Here is a 6756-nt window from a genome sequence, read left to right as displayed (position 1 = left end):
TAATATACAAAAATTAATCGTTACAAAAAAAACTGTTACAAAATTGCTACAACATAAAAAGTAGAACATAAACGCATTGAATTAAGAAATCAGTACAGATATCAAATTAAATTAAACAGGTATCAAACTGCTGTCTTATACAATGAGCTTAACAGAAATTCAAACAATTTTGAAAATAAAAGTACTCAGTTAACATAAAATGTATATACTTGAAATGGAAAATTTAATACAAGTATTGATTATCAAAATGTAATTAAGGAAACAACACATTTATATAAATTATTATTTAAGAATAGTATATAATTTGAACATTCATTCTAAGATTTTTCCAATACATAATTCAATTTAGAATAAGTGAGAATTTAATATTTTATTAAATAATTTCGAATAAAAATGGAAATTAAAAACTTCTGAAAAGCTGATAAAACTTAATTTACTCGTATTAATAAAAGAAAGCAAATCTAACCTACTTTATTCAACATTCATCGCATCCATTCACTTTTTTTCCTCAACTAATATTTTATTACACTCGAGTAGATTTTTAGAAATTTTGATTCATGCTAATCATGCGCGAATATCATTTTCTGCGAAAGCATACTGATCATTGTGGTGATCAGGCAAAATGATCAAATGCCTTCGAAGAATCTGAGGACATTTTGATTGGCTGGCCGGCCGAGTCAATCAAAGTATCCTCTATCGGTGGATGTATACATTTAAGTGTAATCGGAGGCCAAAATGGCGAGATTTAGAAATTACTTATTAAAAGATTAATGGTGAACTTGAAATACAAAGCATTACTAACTTTTTATTTTTAATAAATTTATTAATCATTAATTTAAATAAATTTAACAAGAATAAAATCTTAAAACCTAACTGCAAATGGATGCAATGAACAGATGCTTATTTAATATAACTACAAATGCTATGTTAAAATTTTCCTGAAAATATTGAAATTAGATTACAAATGAATGATCATTGATACCATGTTTTTAAATTTCTGTTCAGGAAAAATGAATGCTGTGCATTTTATAATTAATGAAAAGAGAATAAAGCCCTATCGTATCACATAATTTAAAAATAATTACAGTTCCAATAATTAATATTATCAAATTCAATATAAAAGCATAAAACATCTTTGCAATGCACAACACTGTTTCACGTGGGCAAATACGTAACTTAAGTTTGAGCAATTTCTATTGAAAATATTTAAATTTCAAATAATCTTTTAGAGAACAAAGTAGACATATGGACAACGCTTTTGCCATTTCTTTCATACATGGTACAGACGCGTTTCCCCCGCCATTGACGGCGATTGATATATTTTAAATTAGACAAACACACAAATACATATTAAAGCAAATTTCATTTTCATAAATTTTGCTTTCAGATTTTGTAAATTTGAGTAAAAAAAAATTAGAGATACTGATAACATAAAGCATAAAACAATATTTCAAAGGCTAATGTTAAGACCCTTATAGAAAAAAAACATTTGTTGCTAAATCAGAATTATACGCACATAGCCACTACAGTAAATATACCGAGTTTGTAATAACTTATTTCATAGTCACAAAGTGAAGTTCTATTAATCATTAATTATCACCCATTTTTAATAAATTTAATAAGAATAGAATTTTGATTTAAAAAATAATTGCAAATGGATGCAATGTACAGATATTTGCTTAATATATCTACAAAAAACGTGATAAAATTTCTCAAAGTGCTGAAATTAAATTTCAAATGGTGATCTTTCATATCATGTTTTTAAATTTCTATTCAGGAAAAAATAATGAAATTGCTTCCTCGATCTTTGACATTCAGACATTAAAATGAAAACGAAGAATATTTTGTAAAATCTGTCAATAAATTTAAAACTATCTGCAAACAATAATGCTGATGAGAAGGAATAACATCTAATCAATTGACAATAACAAAAACATTAAATTTTTAGAATCATAATAAGGCAATCGATGAAAAATAATCTTAATAAATCATCCAATCATGAAGATACATTCTCCGTTGACAATGACGGAGAAATGTCAAATGCAAATTAAGTAGTTACGTATTTTTTTTATTTCAAGTAATTACAATTATGTGACAGTTGCTGCGATCCCTGGCTATATTGCTGGGTCAGTAAAAAAAAGTTTAACTTACCAACTTTTAATAAGAGTATGGTTACAAATGAAATTTTCAAGTCAATTTTATACATCCTGAGAGAAAAATTCTTCTTTCGGTCTTGTTGGAAATTGGTTTTAGATAACTTAGAAAAATCAAACACACTTACAAATTTTAATTTATCCATAAAAATGTTTCACATGTCTAGAATATTTAAAAAAATACTTGTTTCTAAAAGAGTAGAATATAAACATCAACTTTGAAGGAAATATAATGAACCAAAAGCTTAACAATTTCCAAAACTTTAGAAATATTGATTCATATGCCAAACAGGCTTTGAATGATGTACATTTCATGCACTTCAACCTTTTCCAAGTTCGAAATGAATTACTGCATTCGTTGAAACAATTCTCCAAAAATATATAAATATTCAAAACCTTAAAAATGGAAGAATAAAACATTTTAGAGATGTATTGATGTCCTCAAGTAATGTTAACCCCATATGCACTCGCATTTCAACTATGCAGATCATTGACAATATTTTGGTACCAAATATGCATTTTAGGTTTGGTCTAATATTTATAATTCTACAAACTGCATCTGTTGGATCTTCATGCAATATTTCATTTTAAAGGCTCCGAGTTCCAATATGCGCTTGCTAAAAATTCCGGATGCCATCCATTGTACTGCGATCATTTCGGTGAAAGTATGTCAATATCTGGAAAGATTAAATATCTGAATTAATACACATCTGAAAATATCAAGAATATCTGGAGTAGAAACGACTTAATTTTGCTCTTTAAATCAATTATTCAGTTGTTCGATAAAAGAATTTGCTTTCAATTTCGTTATTCATAGAAGTGAAAATAAAAATTTTTAAATGTAGATTTGCTAACACTTTGCCTTACTTACCTTTTCGCTTTTTGAAATTTACTGTTTTAACATTGCATTTAAATCATTAGCTAAATAAATATTTCGTTCTTGAGTTTTTCGAAAATTTTTATTCTCTGAGGATTAGAAGTGACGCGAATAATGAATGCTCAAACAATCATACAATAACCGCAGTCATTGGTTACATTTTTGAATACAGTAGGTTATTTTTGCCAAGTCCTCAAAAACGTTCACAAAACCCTCTTAGGCTCTCGAAGCAGACGCCTTCGTCCATAGGACAAAAAAACATGGTTTAAAGTTTCGCTTGAAAAATATTTCTTTCGTAGACTTGTAGATGAAATTTTCTGGTTTATTTAAATACTTGAAAATGAGCTTACTGATATCAGTATGTACCGATTACTACGATAACATTTTAAATATTAACTGCAATATGTTTTTCATTCTAAAAAGGAATTAATGAAAGGAGACACGAAACAAAATTACATGGAAACAATTTTTACTTATTTCTTACAAAGTAGGATTGAAAAGGTTTCTGGCCATGCAGCATCTCTCTTGAAAGTCTCAAATAAAATGATTCTCGAATGTCAGATCTTTGAAATTTCTGTTATGATTCAGGAACTTAGCATGTCTTTGAATGTCATCTTAAGAGAATGTTTTCCATGAATTAACCACAATTAATGTCTATTGAGGGAGTCAGTATGGAATCGAAAAATTTGTGTGATACCGAGTGCCAATGGTTTTTTTCAGAACAGTGGAATCGGTAAATTGTCAAACCTATTAATATAACCAACAAAATGAAAAGGTACACTTTTAGTTATTTAACAGTCGAGTCAAATGATCGGATACAATCTTCATTTCGATTCGACAATTATCTTAATTTGCACCACTTACCGAAATCACTTCAGTACTGTTCTTTCCTGGGCATCCAGACATCCTCTGTATATACAATTTGTAGCTGGAAGTGAAAAGGCCATTCATTTCATAGATGGAGAGTGTCATTGTTCAAATAAATGACATCAGTTGTAATCTTTGCACACAGCGCTGCTGTAGAATCAAATGCAGACAAGTTGACATCGTTTTTGATTTATAAGACGTTCTGTTTCACTCGCATAGTATTTAGATATTACTAAAGCGGTGCAAACGGATGTTATCTCACAAATTCTTGCAGGCATTACACCAAAAAATCGTCCAAATTAACATTGGTTCCATAGTTGAAAACAGTATAAGAAGAAATCTTCATGGTTATTTTCTCCTATCACAGATTACACGTTAAATTCACATGATTCTGACCTCGTTTCTTTGAAACCACTTGTCTGGTATATGGAGAGATTATAAACCTTTCACTTTCAATCCACTGTGCAGATTGAATTTAAGTTTTGGTAATTTGCGAGTATTAAAAGACGATGCATTTTGAACTTTAATATTTCTAGCTTTTAAAACTATCAATTATATCTCTTGGATATCCGACCATAATTTAATTTTAAAAGTGTCCAAATACCAAAATCCGCTTGAAAGTTCCATGTATTTCCTGTTGAGCCACGGTCATTTGGTCAAATCATGTCAATATCAGAAAATTAATTTAGATCCACATATATGAAACCATCCATCAAGAATACCGTGAAATGCAGGAGTATATGCAATTACAATTTTGCTCTTTCAATCTACACCGGTAATTCAAAATCGTGAAAAGAATTTGCTTAAGATTTTATTTATAGAATGAAATAAACCGTTTCTTAACTAGGAATTTTTTTAGAAATTTCATCAGGTCATTTTTTCCTTTAAAACTAAATCTTTTCGTATTTGAAATACACTAGTAAAACATTTCATCTAACCATTTCATTTCATTCGTTCTAAAAAAGAATTTAATTTTTTTTCGAGAGATAGCGTATTTATTTAGAGAAAATAAATGGTGCATCCAGTTTATTAATTACTCTTCAATCACAATTATTGATTATACTTCATATTATAAGGTTTATACGAAAACGAATTTTCTTCGTTAGAATGCTCTTCTAGAAAAAAAGAACCACAATATGCATTGAGATAAAATATGAAATTTCATTTAAGAACAAATCAATTTTAATTTTTTAAAATTTCTTAATTAGATGCTTAAAGAAGAATTTGATGATCTTAACAATAAAAAACATTTACTGTTACGACAAATCAAAAAGAAAATATAATTTTTTTACTTAATAGTGTTACGTTTGGTCATTCCAGCAAGAAAGGTTCACTTTGGCCTCTACAGAAACAATACAAAATCACCTACAAATATTTTTTTACCTTTCCATAGGTTATGGAACCGATTATCAGACATGGTTCCCGGTCAAGCAATATTTTTCTAGCCACGATGACATATAGATGACCATTCCAAGCAGACTCCCTTCTCAGGCAAGTAAACGCTTGGAAACCCAACTACAGAAATTTGTCTCATGGCATGACACGTATTTCATATTATAATTCTTGTAGTTGTTATACTGGGAGGAATCTGAATGAAATATTTTGATAAATGCTTCTAAATAATTATCTTTCGCATCTTTTTTGTATCCTCCAAAAACTTGCTTTCTAGATGAACAAATTAGCTTCCAAATGCCATATCATTTATCAGTTTCATTAATAAAATTCGAGTACTTACTGTGCCTTTGGATACATGGACGTACCTTAAGCGAATACTGCCTCGCTTCCAGCAAAAGTGATATAGACAGATGGCACGTGTATGAAACTGAGAAAATACGGTGGTTGGTGGCATACCTTTATCATGCAAACTGGTATCTATTAAGTGTCATCCAGCCTATGAATAAATAATGAAATAAAATGAGTACATTTTTATAGTTCCATTTACCATTTGAGTAAATCAAATGATTTTATTTAATCTTCATTCCGATATAACAATTATCATAAATAGCATAACTTACCGATATTACTTTGTGTGAAACAGTAAAATGCTTTCAGGCCATCTGGACAGCTGCTATCCGTACTCCTTGTCAACAGCTGTAAAGGCATTCCCTCTTCTTATGTGGAATGACGTTGTGCAATTGTTCCCATTAAACGGCTAATATGCTCCTTTAATGATTTCTGTGACTTTCCATTTCACTCAAATGATTAAAAAAATTTAATGAATCCAACAGAAACTATGTGGTTTTAGTCAAACAGTTTAAATACAAAATCTACTGTTCCAATCATTTTTAACATTGAACATGCCAACTTAACATTAATTCATTTGGTACATTTGTAGAAAAGGCACAAGAAAACAATCGCAATGGTTCTTGCCTCTATCATATTAGCCTGTACCAGGTAAAATCCATATAATTGTGGCACTCGCATCGTTTAGAAGATGCGTGTATTGAATATCCAGAGATTATTAATGTGTCTTCCTCATTCTATCTAAGCTTCCATCAAGCGTGTATATTTTAATTCATCTTAGAAAATTTCAAATAGTTTAAAAATAGTTTAGCAGCAACTAATTATTAGCGATTAACGTTTTTAAATAGATATGGATATTATTCTGGTGTAAGATACTTTTGTAGGATCATCTGCGCTGAAATTTAAAGTTCAGAACATAATTGTAATTCAATTCAGAAAGTAAAAATTACCGTTTTTAAATTTTCGAAGGTGAATTGCAGGAAAGTGATCAAATCATGCTTTTTTTGTTTACAATAAGCAAAGTTATTCTCAAAAAACGTCTTTGTCTTAAAACATTTTATATTTTTAAGAAGTTCTATGAAAAGATTTTTTTTTTACATATCGAAGTTCAAAGAA

The 6756-nt window shown here is 29.2% G+C and overlaps 1 long non-coding RNA gene across 2 annotated transcripts; it reads right to left on the bottom strand.

The window, feature by feature from the left end:
* Positions 1–1825: 1825 nt before the first annotated feature.
* Positions 1826–6546, bottom strand: LOC129976306 (uncharacterized). 2 transcript variants are annotated; one of them, XR_008785123.1, is made up of 3 exons: positions 5913–6546; positions 5633–5788; positions 1826–2830 (listed from the first exon to the last, which is right to left on the bottom strand). It is a non-coding gene; the product is annotated as an uncharacterized LOC129976306 (long non-coding RNA). The 2 variants fall into 2 exon arrangements; XR_008785122.1 differs by having other exon boundaries at positions 5658–5788.
* Between the last annotated feature and the right edge of the window lie 210 nt (positions 6547–6756).

The sequence above is a fragment of the Argiope bruennichi genome, chromosome 7 (assembly GCF_947563725.1).
Source record: "Argiope bruennichi chromosome 7, qqArgBrue1.1, whole genome shotgun sequence".
Classification (NCBI taxonomy): Eukaryota; Metazoa; Arthropoda; class Arachnida; order Araneae; family Araneidae; genus Argiope; species Argiope bruennichi.
Note: the sequence above shows the minus strand (reverse complement) of the source record. Positions and strands in the feature narration are given on the sequence as shown.